Source organism: Scyliorhinus canicula, chromosome 8 (assembly GCF_902713615.1).
Source record: "Scyliorhinus canicula chromosome 8, sScyCan1.1, whole genome shotgun sequence".
Classification (NCBI taxonomy): domain Eukaryota; kingdom Metazoa; phylum Chordata; class Chondrichthyes; order Carcharhiniformes; family Scyliorhinidae; genus Scyliorhinus; species Scyliorhinus canicula.
The window spans coordinates 189,110,117-189,129,680 of record NC_052153.1 but is presented as its reverse complement, the minus strand read 5'-3'; positions in this window follow the sequence as shown (position 1 = coordinate 189,129,680).

Sequence of the window (19,564 nt, the reverse complement as noted above, 5' to 3'; positions counted from 1 at the left end):
ACACGTGTCTGGTGAATTGATGGTTCCATCAAACCCCAAAACAGGAAGGACCACTGTGGTAGTCACCAGCTGTATTATATGAAGTACGGTAAGACTCATATACCAGAGGTACAGGAGTAAACCCGTACCTGCTGGCTCCGCCCAGTAGGCGGTGTATAAATATGTGCGCTTGCCGGTGCTGCAGCCATTCTGGTAGCAGCTACAGGAGGCACAACATCTTTGCTCAATAAAGCCTCGATTATTCCACTACTCTCGTCTTTGTGGTAATTGATAGTGCATCAATTTATTGAACAAGACTTTTAAAACGATGGAACATCGCATCAAGCCTGATTGCCTGCAGCTGAGGCTTCAAGGAGCGAACTCGACGTCGGCTTTTGACCACTGGCTAGCCTGCTTCGAAAGCTCCCTCCGAACAACCGCTGAGGAACCCTCGGACTCGCAGAAGCTCCAAGTCCTTTATTCACGGGTGAACCCTGACATTTTTCCTCTCATCCGGGATGCGGCCACTTACTCCGAAGACATGGAGCTCCTGAAGGGACATTACGTTCGACCAGTCAATCAACTATACGCCAGGCACCTCCTGTCCACGAGACAGCAACTCCCCGGGGAGTCCCTAGATGATTTTTGGTATGCCCTATACATCCTGCCGAGGAACTGTGACTGCCAGGCAGTTTCGGCAGTCCAGCACACCAAACTTTTAACCGAGACGCCTTCGTTACTGGCATGAGGTTTGCGTACATCTGCCAGCGCTTATTGGAAGGGGGTACGCTTGATCTTGCGGGAACCAGGCAGCTCGCAAACTCGTTAACAGTGGCCTCCTGTAACATCCAGTCCTACGCCCCCCACCACACAGCACCCTCATGGGCATCGTGGGCCCCACCAGCTGCCGACTCCAGCTCACCGTAAGCCTGCGCCGCGTGGCAGCCAGCCAACCCCGGGGGGCCCAAATGCTACTTCTGCGGGCAGACCAAACACCCCAGGCAGCGCTGCCCGGCGCGGAGTGTGACCTGCAACGGATGCGGAAAGAAGGGACACTGAGTTTCTGTTTGCCAGGCCCAGTCGGTTGCCTTCAGGTTCAATAATACACAGTGGGGCAAGATCAAAAATGATAAGATCTTGCGGTGGAGGATCCAACTCTCCACCTATAATTACGAGATTTTGTATCGCCCCGGGAAGCTCATCGAGCCCCTGACTCCCTATCCCGCGGTACATGTGCCAGCGCACAAGTGGACCGACTCCGGGCTCCCCATGATGGCCTCTGCCACCCGGGGGTCACCCGGTTCTCCCATTTCATCAAGGCCCGCAACCTTCCCTACTGATTGAGGAGGTCAGGACCGACACCAGAGACTGCCAGGTCTGCGCAGAGTGCAAGCCGCACGTCTACCGGCCAGATCGAGCGCACCTGGTGAAGGCCTTCCGCCCCTTTGAGCGCCTCAGCGTGGACTTCAAAGGGCCCCTCCCCTCCACCGACTGCAACACATACTTTCTGAATGTGGTCGATGCGTACCCCCGGTTACCTTTCGCTATACCATGTCCCGATATGACTTTTGCCACGGTAATTAATGAAATGAAAAAATGAAAATCGCTTATTGTCACGAGTAGGCTTCAATGAAGTTACTGTGAAAAGCCCCTAGTCGCCACATTCCGGCGCCTGTCCGGGGAGGCTGGTACGGGAATCAAACCGTGCTGCTGGCCTGCTTGGTCTGCTTTAAAAGCCAGCGATTTAGCTGAGTGAGCTAAACCAGCCCTTGGGCTAAACCAGCCCCTGGTAATTAAAGCCCTCCACAGCATCTTCACACTGTTCGGTTTCCCCATCTACGTCCACAGTGATTGGGGATCCTCGTTTGAGTGATGAGCTGTGTCAGTTCCTGCTCAGCAAGGGCATTGCCTCGAGCAGGACGACCAGCTACAACCCCCGGGGAAACAGGGAGGTGGAGAAGGAGAACGGGACGGTCTGGAAGGCCGTCCTGCTGGCTCTTCGGTCCAGAAATCTCCCGGTTTCCCGCTGGCAGGAGGTCCTCCCCGACGCGCTCCACTCCGTCCGATCGCTCCTCTGCACCGCGACTAACGAAATCCCTCACGAACGGGTGTTTGCCTTCCCCAGAAAGTCCTCCTCCGGGGTCTCGTTCCCAACATGGCTGACAGTTCCTGGACCCATCCTCCTTCGGAAGCGTGTGCGGACCCATAAGTCGGTCGGACTTTGGTCGAAAGGGTCTACATCCTACACGCGAACCCGCAGTGCGCCTACATGGCACACCCCGGCGGGCGCCAGGACACAGTCTCCCTCCAGGACCTGGCACCCGCTGGATCCCCACCCACGGCTTCCGACCCGCCCCCCCGCGTTTGCCTCATTCACCCCTGCGCCACCCACCCTCCTCCCAGCGAACCTCCCCGCAGCCCCCACCCCAGGAGGATCCGCCCTCCCACTGGTTCCACTCAGGGGTGACGAAGACGAGGACAACACGCTCCCGGAGTCGCAGGTGACCAAGTCGGCACCCACACCACCACCAGGACTGAGGCGATCGCAAAGGAGGGTCAGAGCCCCCGACAGACTGAACTTGTAAATTTGTTTCCACCACCCCCGCCGGACACTCTTTTTTTAAACAGGGAGTGAATGTGGTAGTCACCACTAGCAGTATTATATGTAGTATGGTAAGACTCATATACTAGAGGTACATGGGTAAATCCCTGCCTGCTGGCTCCGCCCAGTAGGCGGTGTATAAATGTGTGTGCTCGCCGGTGCTGCAGCCATTCTGGTAGCAGAATTCGCGGTCCGTGGGTCGGAAGAGGGCTTCCACAGAACATGGGAGCCATTCTCCTGAATATTCCGGGCCCTGTTTGTGGCCAGCAACCAGGTAGCCAGGGATAAAGAGAAAGTAGCCAAGACACAGAAGGAAAGAGGGGGAGAGGGAGAGGGTCTGGAGAAACAAGAAAGCGAAACCAAACCCAACGGGAGTGCTGGGGGCCGCGGGGCGGGCGTGGGGGGGGGGGGGGGGGGCAACAGTGGTGGAAGCCTGGGGGGGGGCAACAGTGGTGGAAGCCTGGGGGGGGGGCAACAGTGGTGGAAGCCAGGAGGGAGAAAAGAGAGGGGAACACAGGCGGGCAAGGGGACGCAAGGGCCACAGCAAGGGAAAGGAAACTAAAGAACAAAAAGAAGAAATAATTTAAACCCATGTAAATAGCAAAAAGTGACCGGAACGTAAATAACATTAGGGGCACCGTCCAGGTGCACCCCCCTGGCAAAATTCTGATTGTTTTGTGTGTATTTATATTGTGTTATGTACAACAAAAACCCAATAAAAACATTTGAACTTTCCAAAGGGAATTGGATAAATATTCCAAGGAAAGTTTGCGTGGAAATGGTGGGAAAGAACTGCATCTTTCAAAAAGCTAGCATAGGCATGTTGGACCTGGTAACCTCTTCCTGAGTTGCTGGGTCGGTGTAAACAGACATTATCTCCCTTCCTATTTTAAAAAAAAATTTAGACTACCCAATTTGTTTTTCCCAATTAAGGGGCAATTTAGCGCGGCCAATCCACCTACCCTGCACATCTTTTTGGGTTGTGAGGGTGAGACCCACGCAGACACCGGGAGAATGTGCAAACTCCACACGGACAGTGACCCGGGACCGGGATCGAACCCGGGTCCTCGGCACCCTAAGGCAGCAGTGCTAACCACTGCGCCACCCTGCCTCCCTTAATCTCCCTCCTCTGACCTAGGGATACTGAGGCCAATTAGAGCACCCTGTATACTGCCCCACCCTAACATTTCCCCGAATGAGACCGACCACTTGAAAGAGAACTTTGCGACTGGTCTTAACTAAGACTCTTCTGATGTCTCTATGGTTGAATTCATGTCGTTCTGTATTCATTGAAACTCATTATTTGGAAGGACAGATGGGGATTATGATAGAATTCTTTGTGCTGCACCTTGGGATGTGATTTGCAGGTTTCTACTTGTTAATGCCCAACATGGTGAGTTCTCAATTTTCACGTTGCAAAGACGGAAGGTGGTGCTTGGGAGCTGAGGTACTTTCCCAGGGAAATTCACCCTTGGCTGTTGAGGAAGTTGCTGCCTCAGCTGCTCCTCTGTCTGAGGTACAAGCTGGAGAACCACACAGGAAGGAGGAGGAGGGATTTGAAGTGTGCTTACAGTGTCGAACATTCTGTCGCATGAAGTAATTGAGGTCAGTAATGTCGAGGCATGGCCAACCACGCCCACATGCTCTGGTCATACCCCAGACTTGTCCTGTTCCGGACAACATTCTTCCAGGCGATGTGCAAGGGGGTGAGGGTGGAGCTATGCCAAAGGGAGGCAGTCTTCGGGGTATCAGACCAGCTGGAACTCTGTATGGGGAGGGGGTGGGCAATGCCCTAGCTTTTGCCTCCCTAATCACCCGCTAGGGAATCCTGCCTGGCTGGCGATTGGCAGCACCGCCCAGAGCTGCAGACTGGGGGGGAAGAGGAAGTGGGGGGGAGGGGGGAGGGAGGTGGGGGGAAGAGGAGGTGGGGAGGAGGAGGTGGGGGGGAGAGAGAGGAGGTGGGGGGGAGAGAGGAGGGTTGTCTGGCCTCTTTGATAATGGACCAGAAAGGATTAATTCATTGTCTTAATAGCTGGTCTCAATCGCCAGGTCGGTAATGTAAATGCTAATATCATCTGAACTGGTTGATGCAAGTCTATGTTCAGCGAGCTAAAGGGGAAGAGGAAGTGGGGGGGGGGGGGGGAAGAGGAAGTGGGGGGGGGGGGAAGAGGTGGGGAGAGAGGAGGTGGGGGTGGGGGAGAGAGGAGGTGGAGGGGGAGAGAGGAGGTGGGGGGGAGAGAGGAGGTGGGGGGGGGAGAGAGGAGGTGGAGGGGGAGAGAGGAGGTGGGGGGGAGAGAGGAGGAGGTGGGGGAGAGAGGAGGTGGGGGGGGGAGAGAGGAGGTGGGGGGGAGAGAGGAGGTGGGGGGGGAGAGAGGAGGTGGGGGGGGAGAGAGGAGGGTGGGGGGGGAGAGAGGAGGTGGGGGGAGAGAGGAGGTGGGGGGGGAGAGAGGAGGTGGGGGGGGAGAGAGGAGGTGGGGGGGGAGAGAGGAGGTGGGGTGGGGGGGAGGGAGGAGGTGGGGGGGGAGAGAGAGGTGGTGGGGGGGGAGAGAGGAGGTGGGGGGGAGAGAGGAGGTGGGGGGGGAGAGAGGAGGTGGGGGGGGAGAGAGGAGGTGGGGGGGGAGAGAGGAGGAGGGGGGGGAGAGAGGAGGTGGGGGGGGAGAGAGGAGGTGGGGGGGAGAGAGGAGGTGGGGGGGAGAGAGGAGGTGGGGGGGAGAGAGGAGGTGGGGGGGGAGAGAGGAGGTGGGGGGGAGAGAGGAAGGTGGGGGGGAGAGAGGAGGGTGGGGGGGGGGGAGAGGAGGTGGGGGGGAGAGAGGAGGTGGGGGGGAGAGAGGAGGGTGGGGGGGGGAGAGAGGAGGTGGGGGGGAGAGAGGAGGGTGGGGGGAGAGAGGAGGGTGGGGGGGGGAGAGGAGGTGGGGGGGGGAGAGGAGGTGGGGGGGGAGAGAGGAGGTGGGGGGGAGAGAGGAGGGTGGGGGGGGGAGAGAGGAGGGTGGGGGGGGGAGAGAGGAGGGTTGGGGGGGGAGAGAGGAGGTGGGGGGGGGAGAGGAGGGTTGGGGGGGAGAGAGGAGGGTTGGGGGGGAGAGAGGAGGGTTGGGGGGAGAGAGGAGGGTGGGGAGGGGAGAGAGGAGGTGGGGGGGGAGAGAGGAGGGGGAGAGGAGGTGGGGAGGGGGAGAGAGGAGGGTGGGGGGGAGAGAGGAGGGGGAGAGGAGGTGGGGAGGGGGAGAGAGGAGGGTGGGGGGGAGAGAGGAGGTGGGGAGGGGGAGAGAGGAGGGTTGGGGGGAGAGAGGAGGTGGGGGGTGAGAGGAGGTGGGGGGGAGAGAGGAGGGTTGGGGGAGAGAGGAGGGTTGGGGGGGAGAGAGGAGGGTGGGGTGGGGGAAGGAGGGTGGGGGGGGGAGAGAGGAGGTGGGGGGGGGAGAGGAGGGTTGGGGGGGAAAGGAGGTGGGGCGGGATCCACGTCAGAATCACAAATGAAAGGGGAGGTGTTGGGGGGAAGGGGTGGGGGGGGGGGAGGGAGGAGGGAGCAGGGGGGGAAGGAGGGAACATAGAAGCATAGAACCCAACCATACCCAACACGAAACAGAGAGCTGGGGGGGAGGAGGAGGTGGGGGGGAAGGAGGGGGGGAAGAGGAAGTGGGGGGGAGGAGGAGGTGGGGGGGGAAGCAGGTGGGGGGGAAGAGGAAGTGGGGGGGGGAAGAGGTGGGGGGGAGAGAGGAGGTGGGGGGGGAGAGAGGAGGGGGGGGGGGGAGAGAGGAGGTGGGGGGGAGAGAGGAGGTGGGGGGGAGAGAGGAGGAGGTGGGGGGAGAGAGGAGGTGGGGGGGAGAGAGGAGATGGGGGGGAGAGAGGAGGTGGGGGGAGAGAGGAGGTGGGGGGGAGAAGAGGTGGGGGGAGAGAGGAGGTATGGGAGAGAGAAGGTGGGGGGGGAGAGAGGAGGTGGGGGGGAGGGAGGAGGTGGTGGGAGAGAGGAGGTGGGGGGGAGGGAGGAGGTGGTGGGGGGGGAGAGAGGAGGTGGGGGGGGAGAGAGGAGGTGGGGGGGGAGAGAGGTGGTGGGGGGGAGAGAGGAGGTGGGGGGGGGAGAGAGGAGGTGGGGGGGAGAAGAGGTGGGGGGAGAGAGGAGGTGAGGGGAGAGGAGGTGGGGGGGAGAGAGGAAGTGGGGGGAGGGAGGAGGTGGTGGGAGAGAGGAGGTGGGGTGGGGGGGGAGAGAGGAGGTGGGGGGGGGAGAGGAGGTGGGGGGGAGAGAGGAGGTGGGGGGGGAGAGAGGAGGTGGGGGGGAGAGAGGAGGTGGGGGGGGAGAGAGGAGGTGGGGGGGGAGAGAGGAGGTGGGGGGGGGAGAGAGGAGGTGGGGGGGGAGAGAGGAGGTGGGGGGGGAGAGAGGAGGTGGGGGGGGGAGAGAGGAGGGTTGGGGGGGGAGAGAGGAGGGTTGGGGGGAGAGAGGAGGGTTGGGGGGGAGAGAGGAGGGTGGGGTGGGGGAAGGAGGTGCGGGGGGAGAGAGGAGGTGGGGGGGAGAGGAGGGTTGGGGGGAGAGAGGAGGATTGGGGGGAGAGAGGAGGGTGGGGGGGGAGAGAGGAGGTGGGGGGGAGAGAGGAGGTGGGGAGGGGGAGAGAGGAGGGTTGGGGGGAGAGAGGAGGTGGGGGGGGGGAGAGAGGAGGTGGGGGGGAGAGAGGAAGGTTGGGGGGAGAGAGGAGGGTTGGGGGGGGAGAGAGAGGAGGGTGGGGGGGGAGAGGAGGGTTGGGGGGGAAAGGAGGTGGGGCGGGATCCACGTCAGAATCACAAATGAAAGGGGAGGTGTTGGGGGGAAGGGGTGGGGGGGAGGAAGGAGGGAGCAGGGGGGAAGGAGGGAACATAGAAGCATAGAACCCAACCATACCCAACACGAAACAGAGGAGGTGGGGGGGAGGAGGAGGTGGGGGGGAGGAGGAGGTGGGGGGGGAGAGAGGAGGTGGGGGGGGAGAGGAGGTGGGGGGGGGAGAGAGGAGGTGGGGGGGGGAGAGAGGAGGTGGGGGGGGGAGAGAGGAGGAGGTGGGGGGGAGAGAGGAGGTGGGGGGGAGAGAGGAGGTGGGGGGGGAGAGAGGAGGTGGGGGGGGAGAGAGGAGGGTTGGGGGGAAGAGAGGAGGGTTGGGGGGAGAGAGGAGGGTTGGGGGGGAGAGAGGAGGGTGGGGGGGGAAGGAGGTGGGGGGGGAAGGAGGTGGGGGGGAGAGAGGAGGGTGGGGGGGGGGAAGGAGGTGGGGGGGGAAGGAGGTGGGGGGGGAGAGGAGGGTGGGGGGGGAGAGGAGGGTGGGGGGGAAGGAGGTGGGGCGGGATCCACGTCAGAATCACAAATGAAAGGGGAGGTGTTGGGGGGAAGGGGTGGGGGGGGAGGAAGGAGGGAGCAGGGGGGAAGGAGGGAACATAGCATAGAACCCAACCATACCCAACACGAAACAGAGGAGGTGGGGGGGAGGAGGAGGTGGGGGGGAAGAGGAGGTTGGGGGGGGGGGGGGAGAGAGGAGGTGGGGGGGGAGAGAGGAGGTGGGGGGAGAGAGGAGGTGGGGGGGAGAGAGGAGGTGGGGGGGAGAGAGGAGGTGGGGGGGGAGAGAGGAGGTGGGGGGGGGAGAGAGGAGGTGGGGGGGGGAGAGAGGAGGTGGGGGGGGGAGAGAGGAGGTGGGGGGGGAGAGAGGAGGTGGGGGGGAGAGAGGAGGTGGGGGGGGGAGAGAGGAGGTGGGGGGAGAGAGGAGGTGGGGGGGAGAGAGGAGGTGGGGGGGGGAGAGAGGAGGTGGGGGGGGGAGAGAGGAGGTGGGGGGGAGAGAGGAGGGGGGGGGGGAGAGAGGAGGTGGGGGGGGAGAGAGGAGGTGGGGGGGGAGAGAGGAGGTGGGGGGGAGAGAGGAGGTGGGGGGGGAGAGAGGAGGTGGGGGGGAGAGAGGAGGGTTGGGGGGGAGAGAGGAGGGTGGGGTGGGGAAGGAGGTGGGGGGGGAAGGAGGTGGGGGGGAGAGAGGAGGGTGGGGGGGAAGGAGGTGGGGGGGGGAGAGGAGGGTTGGGGGGGAGAGAGGAGGGTGGGGTGGGGGAAGGAGGTGGGGGGAGAGAGGAGGGTGGGGGGGAAGGAGGTGGGGGGGGAAGGAGGTGGGGGGGAGAGAGGAGGGTGGGGGGGGAAGGAGGTGGGGCGGGATCCACGTCAGAATCACAAATGAAAGGGGAGGTGTTGGGGGGAAGGGGTGGGGGGGAGGAAGGAGAGAGCAGGGGGGGAAGGAGGGAACATAGAAGCATAGAACCCAACCATACCCAACACGAAACAGAGGAGGTGGGGGGGAGGAGGAGGTGGGGGGGAGGAGGAGGTGGGGGGGGGGGAAGGAGGTGGGGGGGGAAGGAGGTGGGGGGGAGAGAGGAGGTGGGGGGGGAAGGAGGTGGGGCGGGATCCACGTCAGAATCACAAATGAAAGGGGAGGTGTTGGGGGGAAGGGGTGGGGGGGAGGAAGGAGGGAGCAGGGGGGGAAGGAGGGAACATAGAAGCATAGAACCCAACCATACCCAACACGAAACAGTATCTGTAGCACTGTCATCCCAACAGGCCCAGGTTGGAAGATCCAACAAAGCAAGACAAATGCCAGATAGCAAAAGGGGGAGGGGGATTGGGAGGGGGAGGGGGCCGTCGAGGGAAGGGGCCCTCATCAAAACTAGGCAATTGCTGAGAAATATAAATTATAACTGATGTATATAGTTTCTGTGTATGTTCATGTTCATCTTTGCTTTTTATCAGAAGAAAAACCCTAATAAAAACATTTTTTAAAATAATGAATTCATGGCTTATGAATTTGTTGTCTGGCCTCTTTGATAATGGACCAGAAAGGATTAATTCATTGTCTTAATAGCTGGTCTCAATCGCCAGGTCGGTAATGTAAATGCTAATATCATCTGAACTGGTTGATGCAAGTCTATGTTCAGTGAGCTAAAGTCTATGTTCAGTGAGCTAAAGTCTATGTTCAGTGAGCTAAAGTCTATGTTCAGTGAGCTAAAGTCTATGTTCAGTGAGCTAAAGTCTATGTTCAGTGAGCTAAAGTCTATGTTCAATGAGCTAAAGTCTATGTTCAGTGAGCTAAAGTCTATGTTCAATGAGCTAAAGTCTATGTTCAATGAGCTAAAGTCTATGTTCAGTGAGCTAAAGTCTATGTTCAATGAGCTAAAGTCTATGTTCAGTGAGCTAAAGTCTATGTTCAATGAGCTAAAGTCTATGTTCAGTGAGCTAAAGTCTATGTTCAGTGAGCTAAAGTCTATGTTCAGTAAGCTAAAGTCTATGTTCAGTGAGCTAAAGTCTATGTTCAGTGAGCTAAAGTCTATGTTCAATGAGCTAAAGTCTATGTTCAGTGAGCTAAAGTCTATGTTCAGTGAGCTAAATTTGGGCCTAATTGTGTCTGAGGCAGAGCCTGGGTGATAAACTGTGGAGAAGTTTCTAGATAAGGTGTTAAAATGAAAGATTAAGGATTCATCTCGTACCGTTGATTATTATTCGTGCCAGGATATCGATGCCAGCATTTTTACAAGTTTGAGACTTAGAGTGTTAGCAGATGTAAAGCTTTATGAGGACACTGGGAATAAGATTCAGTGCCTTGTGATAGTTACAGAGGAACAAGCAGTTGATGAAATGTCCATTCGGCCGATGAATTAGCACGATTGAATGTGCTTTACGTAGAGAGTCTTTTTTAACATAAATGCGTAATAAGAATGCGATCAAGAGTTATATTCTATGATCTAAGAGATTGCTTTTCAATTCCCGAGTTTTGAGATTTGGCTCGGAATTGTTAAACACAGGCCGTTCTTGCTTGTCAATCAATTTCACACTTAAAAGACAACCCTCTACGAGTATGGGGACACTCGCTGTCCCAGAGCCAATTTTCATCCAATTGGACGCTGCCGCTGCTATCCCATAAGCCTCAATTTTGTTAATCAGCCGCCTTTGTTGTACTTTATCAATCACTTCCTTAAAAGCCCATCAGACAACATCCACTGTGTTTGCTTCATCAATCTGCTTGCTTACTTCATCTGGAAATTCAATGTGATTAGTCCAGCACAATCTGCCTTTCACAAATCCACGCTGCTCTTCTTAATGAACTCAAACCTCCCCCAACGCCACCTGATTTTTCTCCCCGATTGTGAATTGCAAAACCTAACCGCCTGTGTTAAGCTATACAATAAATCTTTACACTAAATCTGTTTTAGTTTCACCGAGTAAGGTTCAGAATGACTAGCCATAGCAAAAAGGAGTCTTTTTTTTTAATTAATAAAAAATTAGAGTATCTAATTCTTTTTTTCCCCCCCCCACTTAAGGGGCAGTTTAGCCAGGCCAATTCACTTACCCTGCACATATTTGGGTTGTGGGGGTGAGACCCACGCAGACAGGAGGACGGTGAAAAGGAATCTTCGAAGAGAGTGTTGAAATCGGTGCTAATACACTCTGAAAAGATGGTGCTAATCCATTTACCCGGTTACCTCGATACCACATTTCATTTTATCGAAATGATCGACAATGGCTTCTCCCTTTAGTTGCAGTAACATGTGCGAATGAAGGAGAAAGAGGGTTTGTTTTCACGTGGCACCTTACTGAGCTCAGGAGATGGCAAGACTCATCACAACCAGTTAGGCACTTTTTAAATGGAGATGCCAGCCATTTGGTGCACAGCAGGATCCCACAAACAGAATTGTGAGACATGACCCAATAGTTTGGGTGGCATGGTAGCACAGTCCTTAGTACTGTTGCTTCACAGCACCAGGGATCCTGGTTCAATTCCCGACTTGGGTCACTGTCTGTGTCGAGTCTGCACGTTCTCCCCATGCCTGCGTGGGTTTCCTCCGGGTGCTCCGGTTTCCTCCCACAAGTTCTGAAAGACGTGATGTTAGGTGAATTGGATATTTTGAATTCTCCCTCCGTGTACCTGAACAGGCGCCGGAGTGTGGTGACTCGGGGCTTTTCACAGTAACTTCATTGCAGTGTTAATGTCAGCCTACTTGTGACACTAATAAAGATTATTATTATTTGTTTATTGGTGGTTTGGTTGAGAGGTAAGTGGTGACAATTGATTGTTTTGGAATAGATCTCTAAATTGCAAAATAGATTCTCAGCAGGGAGCTTCTTAAACAATTCGGTCGGCATTGCTCCCCTGAAAAAAGGTGAAACCTTTGAGTGCTATATATTCCAGAACGCGGGAGAGGCATACAATGGCTTCCTCACTGACTTGCAATTGAAGGCGCATTCGTGCAACTTCAGCACACTCCAGTCATCAATGATACGCGCTCAAATAGTCTTCGGGATCTCCAATGGTAAAGTGCACGAGCGGCTTCTGTGGGAAACAGAACTGCAACTCGGAAGTGCGACCCAAATCTGTCCTGCTAGTGAGCTTGCAGCAAAACAGCTCGGCGCATTGAATCTCCGGCATTCTGGCGCAAAGGCAGAGGAGGCAGATGCTATTAGTGCGGTGATGCAGCCAAATAAAGAACCTGCTCCCAATGCAGGCGGCCATTTTGAGCGGCTGCCCAATTCTCCATTTTATGTCCGCGATATGCAAACAGCATTTGACACGGCAACGCCCTGCTTTTGGAAAAATGTGCCAACTGTAATGGCAGAAATCATTTTGTTATTCTAGGTGAAAGGCCTGAATAAACAAAATTGTCTTGTTATGCTCTTGGCGTAGCATAAGCAGCTTCCGTGATGTTCACTCTGACAAAGGAAGGTTCAGGCGTGGAGATAACTTCAACACGTTTATTAAACTATTTACAATTCTCCTACTCGGGTTCAACTGTTAATCCTTCTATAGCTAGGGCAGCACGGTGGCCTAGTGGTTAGCACAACCGCCTCACGGCGCTGAGGTCCCAGGTTCGACCCCGGCTCTGGGTCACTGTCCGTGTGGAGTTTGCACGTTCTCCCCGTGTCTGCGTGGGTTTCGCCCCCACAACCCAAAAATGTGCAGAGTACGTGGATTGGCCACGCTAAATTGCCCCTTAATTGGAAAAAATAATTGGCTAATCTAAATTTTTTTTTTAAAATCCTTCTATAGCTACTCAGACTGACTAACCAGTCTGCTACAATCCACCTGGTGGGTGTGATGTTGAATCAACCCTGTGTCTGTACTCAGAGTGTCTCCACTGGAAAGAGGAAGACAATGTGTGCTGTGTCCTTTATATATGGGTTGGTGTAATGCCCCCCTGTGGTAGTGTCACCTCTGTGTGTATCGTGAATGCCCATTGGTCGTGTCCTACCTTACTGACCTATTGGTTGAGTGTCTGTGTGTCATGTCTCTGGTGCTTCCTCTAGTGTCTATCTAGTCTACGTGTATATACATTAACCCCTTGTGTATCTACAGTGATGCATATCACCACAAGTATCAGCACTGTTGTTGAAGTGTGCCTAGAGCGCACGTTCTTTGTAAACGTGATCTCCAGCGAAGACAAGGAAACTCAAATCATACCAAATAATATATTTGTACCAATCTGCAGCAATAGTGAATTGAAGGCAGATAATCATAAAGATAACTGAACAGTGCCATTAAAGATAGATGGCTCAGTGATAACAGTCAAGCTCGACACCGGTGCAAGGGCCACTGTCCGATGTTAAAAAGAAAAGCCCGCGAATTGAACCAAAAAAAGTCAACAGAACGGTATTGTTAAGAGATTACAATGGCAACGTAATCTTGTTAGGAGCCTGTGAGCTTGATGTTGATGTAAAAAACCAAAATTCACAAATTGAAATTTTTCCGTGGTGGCGGCAGACCGCGAGTCTTTAATTGGAGTTGAAGCGTGTGAGGATCTGCAGCTAGTGTGGTGAATGTAATTCACACTGTATTGTATTGTATGGTATTGTGTCCTTGTGGGCTCTGTCTGTGAGCCATTACGCGGCTCCGCCCATAGGGGGAGATGAGGAGCTTGTACAGGGCTCCACCCTCGGCTCCGCCCATGGCTCCACCCATGGCCCCTCCCACTACCGGAAGTATAACGTGCTGCAGCCGTGTGAGCCTGCCCTCAGTTCTTCTGGTCGCAGGCAGGCTCAGTTGTAAGACTATTAAAACCACAGTTTACTTCCAATCGTGTTCCGAGTGAATTGATGGTCACATCAGCTAGTCCAATGAGTCTGCAGTGCTGCAACAGGCCCTCATCCCTCAAGAGGCTCCATACTCAATGATTTCCCTGAAATCTTGCAAGATTTTGGTACGTTACCATACACGTACAAGATTCAGTTAATGAAATGAAAATCGCTTATTGTCACAAGTCGGCTTCAAATGAAGTTACTGTGAAAAGCCCCTAGTCACCACATTCCGGCGCCTGTTCGGGGAGGCTGGTACGGGAATCGAACCGTGCTGCTGGCCTGCCTTGGTCTGCTTTGAAAGCCAACGATTTAGCCCTGTGCTAAACCAGCCCCTAAAGGAAGATGTGAAGCTCGTCATTCATGTATCGAGACGTGTCCCAACGCCATTAAGGGATAAACTAAAGGCAGAGCTAGAAATAATGACTGCTTTGGGTGTCATTAAGCATATTGAAGTGCCTACTGAGTGGATTAGTTCTATGGGATATGTAAAGATGTGTAGTAAAGAACCTCCTTACTGGATGGGCTGTATCGATGGTATCAAAATAAAAGAAAGCCCCAGCGTTGCAGAAGGTGAGAAGAAATCTCGGTGAAGGATGGCCTAGCGAATCCTGCTGCAGATTCTACAACGTGAGAGCAGAGTTTTAAGAGTACCCAATTATTTTTTTTCCCCAATTAAGGGGCAATTTAGCGTGGCCAATCCACCTACACTGCACATCTTTGGGTTGTGGGACTGAGACCCACGCAGACACGGGGAGAATGTGCGAACTCCACACGGACAGTGACCCAGGGCTGGGATTCAAACCCGGGTCCTCGGCGCCGTAGTCCCAGTGCTAACCACTGTGCTGCGTGCCGCCTGTGGGAGCAGAGTTGAATGTTGCAGAGGGAGTCTTGCTGAAAAAAAAAAGAGAAAAATAATTCCAAAACCTTTTAAGGTCGGTGATTCTGAGCAAACTCCCTGAAGAGCACACAGGACAAATAAAATGTAAAAAAGCGAACCAAAGACACAGTCTATTGTCCGGGTATCCGGCGAGATATCGACACAATGGTACAAAACTGGACACGGTGCGGGAGAGTGAACGTTTGCACACAGTGCGGGAAGCAAGCAAAAGGCGTAAACTGTTTCAGATCCAAGTGTTGGAGAAATCTGCTCACCCAGAAGCGGAAAGGCAACCACTCTGTCAAAAAAAAAAGGAGGCAAGGGAGAGATTTCAGCAGACACTGAGAAGGTCTACAAGGATAAAGCACAAGCCAAGAAAGACTCAGCTTGTGATAGACTGTAAAAAAAAAAGTTCTAAACATATAAATAGTTATGCATATCATGGTGAAATGTAAAAATAATCGAATGTATGTCAATAATTTCATTTTCCAAAGGAAAGGGGATGTGATGGTATGCGTAAAGCAATTCTGTACATAATGTTATACACAACCTCCGACCACTAGATGGCAGTGTAAACCCACCTCGTAACCCTGTGGCTGGGGAGTTGGGAGTAGATTGTGTTGGAGGATAGACATATTTTGCAGTAGCTCTACAATAGTTAATTAGTGTTGGTAATTGATTATTCTATTTGACCTAGTTAATTTATCCCGCAGCTGTTTCAAAATAAATTATTTAAACTAAATATTCTGTCATTCATTATTCACTTCGGCAGTCTACAGAGCATGACAATCCCCACTTCTGACCTTATGATGGAAGGAAGGTCGTCGAAGCAGCTGAAGGTGGTTGGGCCTCGGACACAACCATGAGGAACTCCTGCAGTGATATTCTGGAACTGAAATGATTGATTGCCAACCACCACAACCATCTTCCTTTGTGCCAGGTATGACACCAACCAGCAGAGGGTTTTTCCCAATATTACTCGGGCTCCTTGATGCCATACTCGATCAAATGCTGTCTTGATGTCAAGGGCAGTCACTCACACCTCACCTCGAGTTCAGCTCTTTTTGTCCATGTTTTGACTCAGGCTGCAATGAGGTCAGGAGCTGAGTGATCCTGGTGGAACCCAAACTGAGCATCAATGAGCTGGATAGCACTGTTAATGACCCCTTCCATCACTTTGATGAAGAGTAGACTGATGGGGCGGACATTGGTTGGGTTGCATTTTTCCTGTTACTTGTGTACAGAAAATACCTGGGCAATTTTTGGAACAGCTTGGAACAGTATGGAACAGCTTGGCTAGGGGTGCAGCAAGTTCTGGAGCACAAGTCTTCAGTACTATTGCTGAGATATCGTCAGGGCCAATAGCCTTTGCAGTATCCAGGGCCTTCAGCCGTTTCTTGATATCATGTGGAGTGAATCGTATTGGCTGAAGACTGACATCTGTGAGGCTGGGGACCTCCGGAGGAGACCGAGATGGATCATCCACTCAGCATGTCTGGCTGAAGATTGTTGTGAATGCCTCAGCCTTGTCTTTTGCACAGATGTGCTGGGGTCCTCCATCATTGAGGATGGGGATATTTGTGGAACCTCCTCTTCCAGTGAGTTGTTTCATTGCCCACCACCATTCATTCATGACTGGATATGGCAGAACCTAGATCTGATATGTTGGTTTTGGAATCGTTTAACTCTGTCTATCAGTTGCTGCTTTTGCTGTTTGGCAACACAAATGGTGCTGTATGTAGCTTCAGCAGGTTGCCACCCATTGTTAGGTATGCCTGGTGTTGCCCCTGACATTCCCTCCTGCACTATTGTTTGAACTAGCCACATGTAGGCCAGACCAGGTAAGGACGGCAGATTTCCTTCCCTCCAGGACATTCGGCAACCAGCTGTGTTTTTAGAACAATCGCCAATGGTTTCATGGTCATTGTCACCGCGAGCCATGTTTTGGATGTTCCCGCCCTGGCAACAGCGGGAATTGGCCTGGGTGTGACCGGAAAACTTGGAGAGCGGCCAAAGGTCTGTTGGGCAGGGAAGATCCAGGTCGAGCTTTTTAATTCCAGATTTATTAACTGAATTTAGTTCCAGCGGCTGCCGTGGTGGGATTCAGACCCTTGTCTCCCAAAGAGTTAATCTCCAACTCTGCATTGCTAACCCAGTGACGTTACCATCACACCATTGCCGCCCAACGAGAAGTCTGTTCTCCTCATCTGACGGAATCTCTCTCCGTCACTGTGCAGAGTGACCATCACCCTGAGGCCCTCTATGTTTCTGAGTCAAGACGGTCCCGTCACCACAGAGCTTTGTATGCCTGGTGATTTGGGCTGGTGATTTGACTATGTTTTAGTGGGTGGGGTTTGTGCAGATCCTTTCCCACTTCCTCATCCAAGGCAGCGGATACGGCCCCTGGTGCAATGAGAGCCACGAGCCACAAGGATGCAGGTTTGATTTGGGTGATGTCCTTCTGATTGATGAGCTGCTGAGCAGGTTAAAAAGTGTCATCCGCCCTAGGCCTCACGGTCCAGTCCATCGGCGCTCTTTGTGATCTACCACACTCTCAGCCAATGTGCACCTTGCTTGTTAACCCATGGCTGGGGGTTTGGCGAGCGCGACCCTCCCTCAGGAGGCTGTCCATTAGAGCTGACAGGCCCAACCAACCCGGAGCTGACAGGGTTAGAGACGCCAACCTCACACCTCTGCCACAGTTCTAAACCGGGATTGGCACCTTGAAGCCAGGCAGTGGGATTCAACCGGAGAGGCTATTTGAGATGCTGACCATATGGGGCTTGTGGGTAAGGGGCATCTCGCCTCTCTCCGCCATCCTGGACCTTACTGACCTGCTGAATTCTAGATGAGTCAGCCAGACCAAGAAAATCTCCCCGAGTATCCAGGGGAAGTTCAGTAGTTACGTTATTAACAAGTTATGCATCAGACCTTGGTGCCTAACCACTTCCTTGCAGCCTAAAAGGGAAGTTACTGGTTAAAATGGCCCTTGAACGGCACAATTGAATCCTGTGTCCGTTTGTGAAGTAGATGAGGGTAGACTTTGAAATGCTTAATGCTGGAGCAGAGTAATAACGTGTCCATTCTGATTTCCTCACTTACGTAAAAAAATAAATCTTCTTTTGTTATAATGTCTCAGTACCTGTCTGCAATACTGAAAACCCTGCCTCAATGTAGTAAATAACTGGACTCCTCTGCTTCACCTCACACTCTCTCTCAAACCCCTGCAGTCAATTCCCAACCCCCTCCCATTTTTCTTCTCTCATTTCCTCCTTTCCCTGCCCCTCCCTCCATCCCCAGCATGATTTAGAATTCATCTTGTGCAGTTCCCTAAACTGCAATACCACAGGTCACAGCATCCTTAACGTTTGTGAATCAGAGAGATGTCCCACCAAAATGGAGGCCATTTAGCCCTTGTGTCGTTCCCAACCGAGAGAGACCCATTCAGCCTCATCCCACTGTCCAACTCTTGGTCTGAGATGCACAATCAATGGACACGAAACGTAGGTGAAGTCTGAATCGAAGGCTTTAATCAGCAAGAAGTGAGCCCAGCAGCAGGAGTACAGAAATGGCCTGGCTGCTGGGGCACACGGGTTCTTATACCCCGCCTCGTAGGCGGAGCTACCTTCCTCTTGACCAATGAGAATACAGAGAACACGATACTTGGGCCAATGGGCAGCAAGCCCTCTGCACCAATGGCAGCTCACACTCCCAGGTACCGTAATACCCCTAGTCATACTACCACAGTCTGTAACCTTAGATTATGGCAATAAATTGATGAGATACGAGGAGAGTTTCTGCCTCTAACGTGTTTTCAGGTGGTGAGTTCCAGGCCCCTCCCACCCTTTAGGTGAAATTAGGTTCTCCTCAACTCCTCTCTAATCTTTTAACCAATTACTGGTCCCTAGTTATTGATCTTCCTTCCTAAAGATCAGAAGAAATGGGAGCAGGGATAGGCCATTCGGCCCATCAAAACTGCCCCACCGTCCAATAAGAATATGGCTGATCTGATTGCAACCCTAGCAATTTCTTACCTGTCCCCCGTAACCCTAGACTCTCTTGAAAAGTTTGTCTAACTCAACCTTGACTCCATTCACTGACCCAGCTTCCACTGTGGAAGGGAATTTCAAAGAAACTTTGAGAGAAAGAAATTCCGCCTCATCTCTCTTTTAAATTATCTTTACTTTTTATTTTTTTTAAATAAATTTAGAGTACCCAATTATTTTTTCCCAATTTTAGGGGCAATTTAGCGTGGGCAATCCACGTGCCCTGCACATCTTTAGGTTGTGGGGGTGAAACCCACACAGACACGGGGAGAATGTGCAAACTCCACACGGACAGTGACCCGGGGCCAGGATCGAATCGGGTCCGCCGCAGGCAACAGTGCCAACCACTGCGCCACCGTGCTGTACCACTGATCTTTAAACTGGGCCCCCAATTCAGCCATCATCAGGGCGGTCTACATTAGGTAATTTGGGCATTCTGAATGCTCCCTCTGTGTACCCAAATAGGCGCCGGAATGTGGTGACTAGGGGCTTTTCACAGTAACTTCATTGCATTGTTAATGTAAGCCTACTTGTGACAAAGATTAGAATTGTTATTAATGTCACACACTCTTGTCGGTTGTGGCAAGACTTAAACAGCACAACGAGCTACAAAGCGAAGCCGAGTAGTATCTCCGGCAGCAGCGCACCCCTCCCCGATGAACTCTATGCATTCTATACTCGGTTCGCGCAGGAAACCATCAAACCAAGGGCAGCATGGTGGCCTAGTGGTTGGCGCAGCCGCCTCGCGGCGCTGAGGTCCCGGGTTCGGTCCCGGCTCTGGGTCGCTGTCCGTGTGGAGTTTGCGCATTCTCCCCGTGTCTGCGTGGGTTTCGCCCCCACGGCCCGGGGATGTGCAGAGTGGGTGGATTGGCCACGTTAAATTGCCCCTTAATAGAAAAAATAATTGGGTAATCTAAATTTTTAAAAAAAATTTAAAATAAAAAAAATAAAAAAAGGAAACCATCAAACCATTGTCAATGCCCAGCAGCCTCAGACACATCTATACCCACCATCACAGCTTC